This window comes from Scyliorhinus torazame, chromosome 15 (assembly GCF_047496885.1).
Source record: "Scyliorhinus torazame isolate Kashiwa2021f chromosome 15, sScyTor2.1, whole genome shotgun sequence".
Classification (NCBI taxonomy): domain Eukaryota; kingdom Metazoa; phylum Chordata; class Chondrichthyes; order Carcharhiniformes; family Scyliorhinidae; genus Scyliorhinus; species Scyliorhinus torazame.
This window is the reverse complement of record NC_092721.1, coordinates 182712652-182726132: the sequence shown is the minus strand read 5'-3', so window position 1 is coordinate 182726132 and position 13481 is coordinate 182712652. Positions and strand designations below refer to the sequence as shown.

General features: G+C 49.9%; 1 protein-coding gene across 1 annotated transcript in view; it reads right to left on the bottom strand.

Moving 5' to 3' along the window:
- Window positions 1-13481, bottom strand: part of gabrg3 (gamma-aminobutyric acid type A receptor subunit gamma3) — a 1021256-nt gene that overhangs the window by 186382 nt on the left and 821393 nt on the right. The gene's annotated exons all lie outside the window — the stretch shown is intronic.

The following is a 13481-nucleotide window of genomic DNA, read 5'->3' as shown; positions in this document are numbered from 1 at the left end:
GCAGAGAACATGCACTATCTACTCATTCACTGAATTCACATCGTCGCAAATCTGCCTTAGCAACACTTCATTGTGAGCCATGTAAATATGAGTCAAGAGGCGAAATGCTGTACAGTTTACAGTGGGATTTCAGGCTTTTGATGGTTAAACTGATGCATATTAAGCCCTTTTGAATCGCATAATGTATTAGGTTGCGCTCAGAGGAATACGCTTTATTTCAATTTATTGTTCCACCTGAGGTAGCTGAAATAATCAATTTTTTTTCCCAAGCCACTCTCAGCAGTAATGAGATAAACACATGCCCCCAGAGGACAGTCTGAGTCTGCACTTTCGTTTGTGCGTGAGGTCAACAAATTAAGGCAATTGACGATTCCTCCTCATCAGCGCTTCAGGAACAAGATGCATGTTGCATGACAGGAGAAAGCACACTGCATGCCAGGAGAAAGCAGGCTGCATGCCAGGAAATGCACGTTGCATGCTGGGAGATGCACACTGCATGCCAGGAGAAAGCACACTGCATGCCAGGAAATGCACACTGCATGCCAGGAGATGCACGGTGCATGCCAGGAGAAAGCACGCTGCATGCCAGGAGAAAGCACGCTCAATGCCAGGAGATGTACACCACATGCCATGAGATGCACACTGCATGCTATTAGATGCGCGTTGCATGCCAGGCGATGCACGCTGCATGCCAGGAGATTCACGCTGCATGCTACGAGATGCGCGTTGCATGCCAGGGGATGCACTCAGCATGCCAGAAGAAAGCAGGCTGCATGCCAGGAGAAAGCACACTGCATGCCAGGAGATGCACGGTGCATGCCAGGAGAAAGCATACTGCATGCCAGGAGAAAGCACGTGGCATGCCAGGAGATGCACGCTGCATGCCAGGCGAAAGCCCGCTGCATGCCAGGAGAAAGCACGCGGCATGCCAGGAGATGCACGCTGCATGCCAGGAGAAAGCACACTGCATGCCAGGAGATGCGCACTGAATGCCAGGAGATGCATGCTGATGCCAGGAGAAAGCATACTGCATGCCAGGAGAAAGCACGCGGCATGCCAGGAGATGCACTCAGCATGCCCGAAGAAAGCACCCTGAATGCCAGGAGAAAGCACCCTGCATACCAGGAGATGCACACTGCATGCCAGGAGATGCACGCTGCATGCCAGAAGAAAGCAGGCTGCATGCCAGGAGAAAGCACACTGCATGCCAGGAGATGCACGCTGCATGCCAGGAGAAAGCATACTGCATGCCAGGAGAAAGCACGCGGCATGCCAGGAGATGCACGCTGCATGCCAGAAGAAAGCAGGCTGCATGCCAGGAGAAAGCACACTGCATGCCAGGAGATGCACGCTGCATGCCAGGAGAAAGCATACTGCATGCCAGGAGAAAGCATGCGGCATGCCAGGAGATGCACGCTGCATGCCAGGAGAAAGCCCGCTGCATGCCAGGAGAAAGCACGCGGCATGCCAGGAGAAAGCACACTGCATGCCAGGAGATGCGCACTGAATACCAGGCGATGCACGCTGCATGCCAGGAGAAAGCATACTGCATGCCAGGAGAAAGCACGCGGCATGCCAGGAGATGCACTCAGCATGCCCGAAGAAAGCAGGCTGCATGCCAGGAGAAAGCACGCTGCATGCCAGGAGATGCACGCTGCATGCCAGGAGAAAGCATACTGCATGCCAGGAGAAAGCACGCGGCATGCCAGGAGATGCACTCAGCATGCCCGAAGAAAGCAGGCTGCATGCCAGGAGAAAGCACGCTGCATGCCAGGAGATGCACGCTGCATGCCAGGAGAAAGCAGGCTGCATGCCAGGAGAAAGCACGCTGCATGCCAGGAGATGCACGCTGCATGCCAGGAGAAAGCAGGCTGCATGCCAGGAGAAAGAACGCGGCATGCCAGGAGATGCACGCTGCATGCCAGGAGAAAGCCCGCTGCATGCCAGGAGAAAGCACGCGGCATGCCAGGAGAAAGCACACTGCATGCCAGGAGATGCGCACTGAATACCAGGAGATGCACGCTGCATGCCAGGAGAAAGCATACTGCATGCCAGGAGAAAGCACGCGGCATGCCAGGAGATGCACTCAGCATGCCCGAAGAAAGCAGGCTGCATGCCAGGAGAAAGCACGCTGCATGCCAGGAGATGCACGCTGCATGCCAGGAGAAAGCATACTGCATGCCAGGAGAAAGAACGCGGCATGCCAGGAGAAAGCACGCGGCATGCCAGGAGATGCACTCAGCATGCCCGAAGAAAGCAGGCTGCATGCCAGGAGAAAGCACGCTGCATGCCAGGAGATGCACGCTGCATGCCAGGAGAAAGCAGGCTGCATGCCAGAAGAAAGCACGCTGCATGCCAGGAGATGCACGCTGCATGCCAGGAGAAAGCAGGCTGCATGCCAGGAGAAAGAACGCGGCATGCCAGGAGATGCACGCTGCATGCCAGGAGAAAGCACACTGCATGCCAGGAGATGCGCACTGAATGCCAGGAGATGCACGCTGATGCCAGGAGATGTACGCTGCATGCCAGCGGATGCAAGCTGCATGCCAGGAGATGCACGCTGCATATCAGAAGAAAGCACGCTGCATGCCAGGAGATACACGCTGCATGCCAGGAGATGCATGCTGCATGCCAGAAGATGCACGCTGCATACCAGAATATGCGCGCTGCAAGCCAGAAGATGCACGCTGCAGGCCAGGAGATGCGCGCTGCATGCCTGGAGAAAGCACACTGCATGCCAGGAGAAAGCACCCTGAATGCCAGGAGAAAGCACCCTGCATACCAGGAGATGCACACTGCATGCCAGGAGATGCACACTGCATGCCAGGATAAGCTTGTTAAGTGTATGTGTTTTGTTACGTGTATGGCAGGTAACATGTGCTACTCTATTCAGTTACAGCAAAGGCTTTCGGAAGAAGGCTCAAAGTCGTCCAGAAATTTTACATAAAGTTTATTGAGTAACACAACTTAAATAACTGCGTGAGCTCTTACTTTAAGAACTGTACTAGTAGAACGGTTACAACTTTTCTATACACTACAACTAGGCCTGACCACACTAGCAGCCCTGAGCTAAATCTCTGCCTATCTTCTCCTCACAGTCTAATCAGCCAAAGAGCCTTGAGGGCTGCTTGCTTCCCCCTTTATACCAGCCAGTGCTGCCCCCTAGTGGTCTTTTCATGTCCCATCAGCTCCTTCTCTACATACCAATGTAAAGATCACTACATCCCCCGTTTTCACTTTTCTTTTTAGAGTTGCAGAGCTGTAACTACAATGGAACAAACACAGTTAGTTTCATGCACAAATACAGAACAGAGAGCAATAATTGTATCAGTCCCATGTTCACAAGTTCAGACAGTTGGGTGCACGTCTGATTCAGGTAGACCTCCTGAGTGGGCATGGAGGCCCTGAGGTTTTTATGTCCAGCTGGGCACCAGCTGCTGGTGTCCCGGGATGTTGCATGATAGCGTCCTGCAGATCCAACGTCGGAAATACAGGTTGATGAGGCGGAACCTTCAGTAGGTCTCGTCGATTGCGTCGAAACAGCATACTATCACCAGACTTCACAATGTACGATCGTGGTGATACTTGTCGGAGCACCATTGCCATGTTAGACCAACCTCCACCAGGGTGTCGCAGTCTAACCATGTCGTTGATCGCTAACAGCGATGACCATGTCGGTCATAGTGCTGCTTTTGTCCGTGACGTTGGTGACACAACTTGTCCAGCACTGCGAGTGATTTAGATCGGTGAAGTGTAACGCTGGTAGCATTATCCTCACATCTCGATTGAAGAGCATTTGAGCCGGTGACAGTCCTGAGCTCAATGGTGATGAACGATATGATAATAGAACCAAGTGTATGTCAGAATTCGAGTCAGTGGCCTTGCTGAGCAGTTGCTTAATAATGTGGACACCTTTCTCCACCCTGCCATTCGATTGAGGAAAGTGTGGACTCGATGCCACGTGCTTGAAGTTATATTTTTTTGAGAATTCCATCCACTCCCCACTTGCAAAGCAAGGACCATTGTCGGACATGACCGTTTGTGGGATGCCATACCTCGAGAAGGTTTCCTTACAGGCTTTGATAACTGACGCCAATGTGAAATCCGGGGGTTTCATTAATTCCGGAAAGTTGAAGTAATAATCGATGAGAAGAACATAGTGCCGACCCATGGAATGAAACAAGCCAATACCAACTTTGTCCCACGGTGATGTAGCCATCTCATGCTGTCGGAGTGGCTCATTGCATTGTGCCGGTCGATGTTTTTGACACATGTCACATGTGAGCACCATGTTTGTCATGTCCTCGTTTATCCCAGGCCAGTACATGGATTGCCTCGCTCTTCTTTTGCATTTCTCGACACCAAGGTGCCTCTCATGAATCCTGCGGAGCATGTCTGCCCGGAGCGCCAGAGGAATGACGATTCTGTCATTTCGCAGTATGATGCCATCCACCACGGACAGTTCAGTTTGGACATTTTGGAACTGGACGTTTGGGCACCGCCCTCTTGTCCAGCCATGCTGAAGGTTGTGCATGACCTGGAGCAGGGTCGCATCTTCTCGTGTTGCCTGACAAATTTGCTGCAGCCTCTTGTCCATTGCCGGGAGTGTCTCTCTGCACTCTGTGCATGAACTTCTACATCGTTAATGGATGCCGGCGGTGTACTGTTAGCATCAATGGCTTGGGACAAGGTGTCAGCGATTATTAGGTCCTTCCCTGGAGTGTAGACCAGCGTGAAGTCGTACCTCCTCAACTTCATCATCATGCGTTGTAGGCGCGGCATCATGTCATTGAGATTTCTGTTGATAATGTTGACCAGTGGCCTATGAACAGTCTCCACTAGAAATGTAGGAAGCCCATACATATAGTGGTGGAATTTTGTTATACCCATGATCAATCCCAGGCACTTCTTCTCTATCTGTGTATACCTGCACTCCGTGCCGGTCATCACTCTAGAAGCGTATGCCACTGGGACCCAGTCCGACTGGTCATTCTGTTGAAGTAGCACCGCACCAATTCCATGTTGACTGGCGTCGGTGGAGATCTTTGTGGGTTTTGCCGGGTCGAAGAATGCCAGCGTTGGAGCTGCCATCAATTGGTGCTTCAGATCCACCCACTCGTCTTGGTGGGGTGGAGTCCAGTCAAACTCCGTGTCCTTCCTTATCACTTGTCGGAACGCCGTTGTCCGTGCTGCGAGGTTCGATATGAACTTACCGAGGAAGATGATGAATCCAGGAAACCTGAGTACCGCTTTCTTGTCACGTGGCCGCTGCATGTTCTGAATTGCCGCGATCTTCTCAGCGTCCGGCTTCACCCCGTGCTCTGACATTGTGTCACCCAGGAAGGTCAGAGATGAACGTGCGAAGGTGCACTTGCATCGGTTGAGCTTCAGCCCAAATTGGTGGATTCTTTGGAAGACTTGCTTTAACCGAGCAATGTGGTCTTCCTCTGACATTGACCATATTATGATGTCATCAACATATACTAAACAGATTGTGAGTTCACCGGACAGCTTCTTGACACATACCAACAAGCTGACCCAGTCAGTCAGTTGTGTGACCTGTCTTATGATGCCTTGAGATTAGAGGCGTTGGAGTTCCGCTTTTAGCCTGTACCGCAACGGAGCTGGTACTCTCCTTGGTGCACGAATGACCGGTGTTGCAGCTCGATGGCATCAGCCAGTCGTGATGAATCAATCTTGTTCATGAAAATCCTCTGTATCAGCCGCAAATCCTTGCAGGCTCGAGCACCTAACAGCGATGTTCGTTTGTCGCCCACGATCTCAAAGCTTGGTCCTTTCATGACTTTCTTATTGACTCCATGTAGGTGGCATGATCCCCTCGAGGTGATCTGGCTGCCATTGTAGTCTGTTAACTTGCATGCAGAAGGTATCAACTCGTGTGTCCCTGGGATGGATGCGAGATCTTTGCTTGTCATCAAGTTCGCGGATGCTCCCATGTCAAGCTTGAACGTAATTGGGGAGTTGTTCACTTGCACTATGGCACTCCATTCGCTTGTGGAATCAATGGTATGCACGTATTTGGGCTGTGTGGTCAGCTCGTGCGGTTCCTCTGTGGCATTTATGATTCCAATGCCATATGTGTTCTCCCAGGAGTGGAAATCTTTGTGGTTGGAAAATTTTTCAAGTGCCTGAGTGTCCATTGCATCTACTGTGCGAACCTTGAAGTTTCCATGTCTTTGCCTTGGAGAGTAATATTTTGCTGTGGACTGACACTGGGAGGCAAAATGATTCATTTTGGAGCACTTTAGACATGTTTTCCCTAGTGCAGGACATTTCCCTTTTAAGTGGGCGTTGCCACAACGGTAACACGTCACGTCGTTCGTGACGTCACGCGTCGGCAGCGATCACGCATGCGCGACTCGCTCTCCTGGCTGGGTTCGGAACTTAGCATACTGCGCATGCGCATACCGGGATCTGGCCAGATTGCGTCTCTGCGCAGACACGCAGGAATGGGCGCCGGCGGCCGGAAAAGAATGCCTGTGAGTAGAGGCCACCATTTTAACGTCTTCATCCTCGTGGAGGATTTTCTCCACGTTTTTTTTCCTAGAAACTCTAGGTACTGCTGTTTTGTCTGTTCTTGCTGTAAGCATTTTGCTATGGTAGTTTTTAAAGTTAAATCATTTTGCTGCATTAATGATTCCCTTACATTTTCATCTGAGAGACCACAGATTAATTGATCCCTGATGATGGAGTCTGTTACATCAGCATAGTTACAATCTCGTACTAGCAATCGGAGATCTGTGACAAAATTAGAGATAGTCTCCCCATTTTGTTGGAATCTGTTACGCAGGTTAAAGCGCTCCACGATTTCATTTGACTGTGATTTACAATTTTGCAGTTATCACTTGAAAGCTATTTTTATCTTCATTGTCACCATACGTAAAAGAGTTATAAATATCTACACCTTGCCGGCCCGCCATTGACAGTAATATCTCAATCTTTCTCTTGCGGGGGCTGCATTTAAGGCAGTAGCCACCATGTATATTTGAAGCTGCTGTTTATATATTTTCCAGAAACTGTTTAAATTACCGGTAGTTTTTAGCAGCTCTGGAAGTGGCGTGTGGTCCATCGCTTCGGTTGGTTGTCTGGAATCCAAATGCTGCAAAGTCTTCCACAGTCGAGTGGCCGTCCCGTTACTTTTTCTGCCTATTTTGGTTCTTTCTGGTCTCTAACCTAATCTATCTAGTACTGTTCGATTAAAGCCAACCTGGTACCATGTTTTGTTACCTGTATGGCAGGTAACATGTGCTACTCAATTCAGTTACAGCAAAGGCTTTCGGAAGAAGGCTCGAAGTCGTCCAGAAATTTTACATAAAGTTGATTGAGTAACACAACTTAAATAACTGCGTGAGCTCTTACTTTAAGAACTGTACTAGAAGAACGGTTACAACTTTTCTATACACTACAACTAGGCCTGACCACACTAGCAGCCCTGAGCTAAATCTCTGCCTCTCTTCTCCTCACAGTCTAATCAGCCAAAGAGCCTTGAGGGCTGCTTGCTTCCCCCTTTATACCTGCCAGTGCTGCCCCCTAGTGGTCTTTTCATGTCCCATCAGCCCCTTCTGTACATACCCATGTAAAGATCACTACAGTATGCTCAAAGGGTCCTTTTGAGTTGTCACACTCCCTGGACGAGGGTGAAAGCCTGATTCATTGGCTTGTTTCTCTTCCACGCCACTATCATGTGAAAGCTGCTGGGCAGTTCTTTTTTCTTAGTTTCCCTCATTGCTGTGTTCACCCTGTTGCACTTTTGCCTGTCGAACGATTGGAAATTTCCGCTCTCTGCCCCCCCCCCCCCCCCCCCCCCAGCCCCACAAAACATTTAGGCTGTGAATTTTCCACAGTTGTTTGATCTCTCGCTTCAGCAGGAGGTTGCTGGTAACCCAGGAAATGGAATAAATGGCTTTTTAATGTTGCCTCGCTGTGGTTCTGCCACAGCGGCATCGAGTCCTGGAGTTTTACAGCATGGAAGGGGGCCCTTCAGCCCATCACGTCGGCACAGACCATCAAGCACCTAACTATTCTGGTCCCACTTTCCAGCACTTTGTCGGTAGCCTTGTATGCCCTGGCATTTCAACTGCTCATCAAAATACTTTTCAAAAGGTGTGAGGGTTTCCGCCTCTACCACCCTATCAGGCAGCGAATTCCAGAATCCCAGCACCCTCTGGGTGAAAAGGTTTTTGCCCACACCTCCACTGCATCCACTGCCTCTTGAGGAAGAACGTTCAATAGGCTCATGACCCTCCAGAAAGAAAATACATCCTCATTTCTGTCTTAACTGAGCGACCCATTGTTTTTGAATAGTGACCCTCTAGTTCTAGATTGTTCCACAATAGGGAACAGCCTCTCCACACCCACCCTGTCAAGACCCCTCAGAATCTTCCAAGGTTTTGCTCAAGGCACCTCTTACTCTTCTAAACTCTAGTGGATGCAAACCTAACCTCGCCAACCTCCAACCCGGGTTCCATTCTGATATTGGGTGACTGTGTGGAGTCTGCGCGTTCTCCCCGTGTCTGCGTGGGTTTCCTCCGGGTGCTCCGGTTTCCTCCCACAGTCCCAAGAAGTGCAGGTGAGGTGGATTAGCCATGCCAATATTTCCTACTTGTGTCCAAAGATCAGAGAATAGAATCATAGAATCCCCCCAGTGTAGAAGGAGGCCATTCAGCCCATCGTGTCTGCACCGACCCTCTGAGAGAGCACCACCCTACACAGGCCCTATCCCTGCAATCCCACCTCGGGGCAATTTGGCATGGCCAATCCACCTAACCTGCACACCTTTGGACTGTGGGAGGAAACCGGAGCACCCGGAGGAAGACACAGGGAACAATGTGCAAACTTCACACAGTTACCCGAGCTCGGAATCAAACCCAGGTCTCTGGCGCTGTGAGACAGGCTAAGTGGGGTTGCGGGGACAGGATGGGGAGTTGGCCGAGGTAAGATGCTCTTTCAGAGTGTCGGTGCAGACTTGATGAGCTGAATGGCCTTTTTCTGCACTGTAGGGATTCTATGGTATCTATGGAAACCTTTCCTCATCAGACAACCCGCTCATTTCTGGTATTAGTCCAGTAAACCTTCCCTGAACTGTTTCGAACATATTTGCATTTTTCCTTAAATGATACATTTAATGTCTCCAGCCTTTACCAAAACGCCTGCTAAACATTCATCAACTACAGCTCACATTGAATCCTGTTGCTCTTTCCAACATGGCATGTGATGCCTGCTGACACTTGAGTTTTACTGTGTCTTCCAGTATCAGAAAGTAATTCTTACTTATTTCTCTCTTTGTACCCCCCAAGGACATGACGGTTGACAAACAGAGAGAGGCAGACTACAGCAAATGGGAAACCCTACATATTGCTGGACTCCTGTAGATGTGCCCAAGGAAAAAGAAGAGGACAGTAGCTAGATCCCAGTGCCTTTGGCTCTGTCAACATTTCCGGTTAATGTCACTCATTCTGTCCCTGCCAAGTACAAAAGCGAAAGTTTGGAACCAAAAGGTTAATTCAAAGAACTTGAGTGATAGACCAGCTGGAAATGCAATTGAAGGGGAAGGTCTCTCCTTGGCTGAAAAGCCTGTGGATACAACGCTCTCAGGTATTCATTTTACAAAGCATATGTGGACTTGCAGCCTACAGCTGCTGTCCAACAAGAAGTGGCAAATTAGTTAGTAACTGATAAACAGGGAAGAACAAAGAGCAGAAAGTATTTTTTATAAGTGGATCTTGGAACTGATTGGACCTGAATTGCATGGAAGTTCCACTCATGCCCTCACGACTGATGCGGGGGAACTGGAGAAATCCCAGCCTCTCCCTCTCCATAGAATTTCAAAAACACTTCCTCTAAAATGAAGTAACCTGCAGTACTACTGGCACAGGCTTAACTAGGGAGAAGTGCCAAAGCATCCTGCAATTTGCTGCATTATTATCGCCCCATTTGTATGCACTAATCCAAAACTGGGCCTGCACTTGTGCCAGCTGCTGTAAATCACATTGAGGATTGGAAAGCCCTAAAATGGAGTAGCAAACTGGTATTGTAGAACACTAAACACATTTCCCACTGCTGCCTGTCAGCTTAGCCACACAAAATCAGGTCGAAGGCAGCAGGAGTTATTGGCACGTTCTTTTAGAAGGATCGCAGAATGGAATTTGTTTTTTCAAAATATTTCTGTAAATCTAATTATCCTACTGGTACAGCAGGTGTTGGAGAAATCCTGGACAAAATCTCCTGGAGAGCTCGTAGTGGGGGGAAGAGGATGTACTGAGGCAGGATGGTGGCAGACCGGAACACTGCCACCTTCCCGCCTCTTCCTGAATTGTGTTCTGGATGGGAAGGCCCATGATCGACCTTTCTGCCCTTAAATTGTCAATTAAAAACACTTACCAGTTGCTACTGCCACAATATGTGGATATTGTAAAGCACATAAAGGGTTAATGTAATGTTACTACTCTCGTCAATAGATGGTGCTATCGAGCAACCATATAAATATCACACGCCTCCTTAACGTCTGGGAGATAGGTGGAGATGTATGGAGAGAGTGGAAGAGAGAAAGACACAGTAGTTGGGAGATAGTTGAACTAATAGTATAGTTAATAGTGTAGATGTGCAGTGTTATCTTTACTTAACTAATTCCTTAGTAATATGTTCAAATCTAATTCAGTATAGTGTAATAAATTAGCTTTGTTTATTAATCACAGCTTGCTGTTCTTTGTTAGCACTACAACCTTCACCATCCTGAAAGAACTAAAACAAAGAACACAACAGCTACTGGTATTGAGTCAGCTGCAGCTAGCCCAGTCACCATGAGGCGTGGATGACAGTTAGACCTGTGCAGCCAGTTGGCCACCTCTGGGGTGGAACGGCTTGGTTCTGGCTTTCACTTCAAGGCACTCAGTACCCAATCAAAGGAATGGACATTGGGTAGGAGGTGGGGCCTCTGAGAGCCACCCACTGCCCTTGCTGCTTATCTCTGCACCCATCTCCGCATGATTTCCACCCCATGCACCCCACTGCCAGAACCATCACCCCCCACCACATTACATCCCCATGGCCTGGGTTGCTCAGCGTGCCTGTCCTTCAAGCTGCAGCCGCAGCCTCCCCAGAGGCTGAGCACCAGGCGTCCATCCCCTGGGGGCCTTGATTCTCAGGGAAGGTCCGCTGCTGACCTCGCCACTGCCTGATTGACATCTGACTGGCGGTTTAGCAGGCAATCTTAAACAGAGGCAGCATGGGTCACTCACTGGCTCTTCAGCATGTGGGTGAGACCCCCCAATGCCTCGACAACATTCTGGTCCTTGTAGTTATTCAGAAATTTAGTTAATCCTCCTGAAAAGCTGGCTAAATTAACAATGATTCCATGTACTCCAATACCTCTCAAAGGTTGGAAAGAAGATAGCTGCTGAGTCAGTGGATGTGATGTCTGTGATTTTCCAGAGTTCCTTGAATTTGGGAAAGCTCTTACCAGACCTATCAACCTAACAGTTGACAAATGTTACTTTGCTTTACAAGAAACGAGAGAGAAAAGCACACACCAATTTGCCGGAAATCAGTTGTTGGGAAAGTGCTGGAATCTGTTATCAAGGAAGTGTTAACAATGCATCACATGATTAGAACACGCCAACATGGCTTTAGTGAAAGGAAACCCTGTTGAAGAAATTTATTTAAGTGTTTTAAGGATGTGATTGCCAAGGTAGATAAAGGGGAATCAGTGATACTGTGGGCGGGATTCACTCAGCCCACGCCGGGCCGGGCGCGAATTGCTCAACACCGCCCCGGGGCCGGTCCGCCGATTCTCCAGTGAGCAGAGAATCGGCGCCATTGGCGCCGCCTTGGTCGGGGGCCACTCTACGCTCAATGCAGCCCCCCCCCCGCCGATTACCCGCCTGGCGTGGGCTGAGTGGCCGCAAAAAAATCCGAGTCCCGCTGGCGCCGTCCACGCGTGGTCTTACCCGGCGGGACCTCGCCATGCATCCTTTCGGGGGCGGCCTGGTGGGTGGGGGGGGGGGGGGGGGTCCGACCATGGGGGGGGGCCTCTGCTGTGGCCTGGCCCGCGATTAGGCCTACCAATCGGTGGACCGGTCTCTCGGGCTGGGGGCCACTTTTGCTCCACGCCGGCCCCTGTAGCCCTACGCCATGTTGCGTCGGGCCCGGCGGGGACAAGGAAGCCACCGCGCATGCACGCAACTGCGCCGGGCGCAGCGCCCATGCGCAGACCCGCAGCACTCATTTGACACCGGTATCGGCAGAGGGAGCGGCGTGGGTCACTCCAGTGCCGTGCTGGCCTCCTAAAGGGCTCAGAATAGCTGCTCCTGGGGGCCTGTTGACTCCGTCATAAAATGCGACGGTGTTTATGACGGCGTCAACACTTAGCCTCAGGATCAGGGAATCCCGCCCCCTATACCTGGATTTCCAAGAGGCGTTCAGTAAGGTGCCAGATAAAAAGTTAATAGGTAAGATGGAGTTGGGTGTAATATATCAGCATGGAAAGAGGATTGGTTAATGGACAAAAAGCAGAGAGTAGGCATAAATGGGACATTTTCTGATTGGTAAGTAATGAATAGTGGAGTCCCACAAGGATCAGTGCTGGAGGCTCAGGTATTCACAATCTAGATTAATTGCCTCGGTGAAGAGACAGAGTCATGTTTGAAGTTTGTGGATGATAAAAAACCTGGGTGGGAAGGTAAGCTGTGCGGAAGACATAGGGAGGCTGCAAAGAGGGAGAGATAGAGTGGACAACAAGATTGCAGATGGATTATTCTGTAGGGAACTGTGAAGGTATCCACTTTGGCTAAAGAATAGAAGGGTTAAATATTTTTTAAAAGGTGAGAAACCTAGAAGTGTTGATGGGGGCGGCATGGTGGCACAGTGGTTAGCACTGCTGCCTCACAGTGCCAGGGACCCGGGTTCAAGTTCAGCCTGCCTTGGTGCCTGTCTGTGTGGAGTTTGCATTTTGTCCCCATGGGTTTCCTCGAAATGAAATCGCTTATTGTCACGAGTAGACTTCAATGAAGTTACTGTGAAAAGCCCCTAGTCGCCACATTCCAGCGCCTGTTCGGGGAGGCTGGTACGGGAATTGAACCGTGCTGCTGGCCTGCCTTGGTCTGCTTCAAAAGCCAGCGATTTAGCCCAGTGAGCTAAACCAGCCTGCTCCAGTTTCCCCCCCACAATCCAAAGATATGCAGGGTAAGTGGATTGGCCATGATAAAACTGCCCCTTAGTGTCCAAAGATGTGTAGATTAGGTGGATATAGCGGGGGAGTGGGCCTAGGTCGGGTGCTCTTTCAGGGGGTTGGTGCAGACTCGATGGGCCAAATGGCCTCCTTCTGCACTGTAGGGATTTCTATGATTCTATGTTCAAAGAAACTTGGTGTGTTCGCACAATGAAAACAAAATGTTAGCAAACAGGTGCAGCAAGCAATTAGGAAGGCAAATAGCATGTTGGCCTTCATTGCAAGGTGATACTTT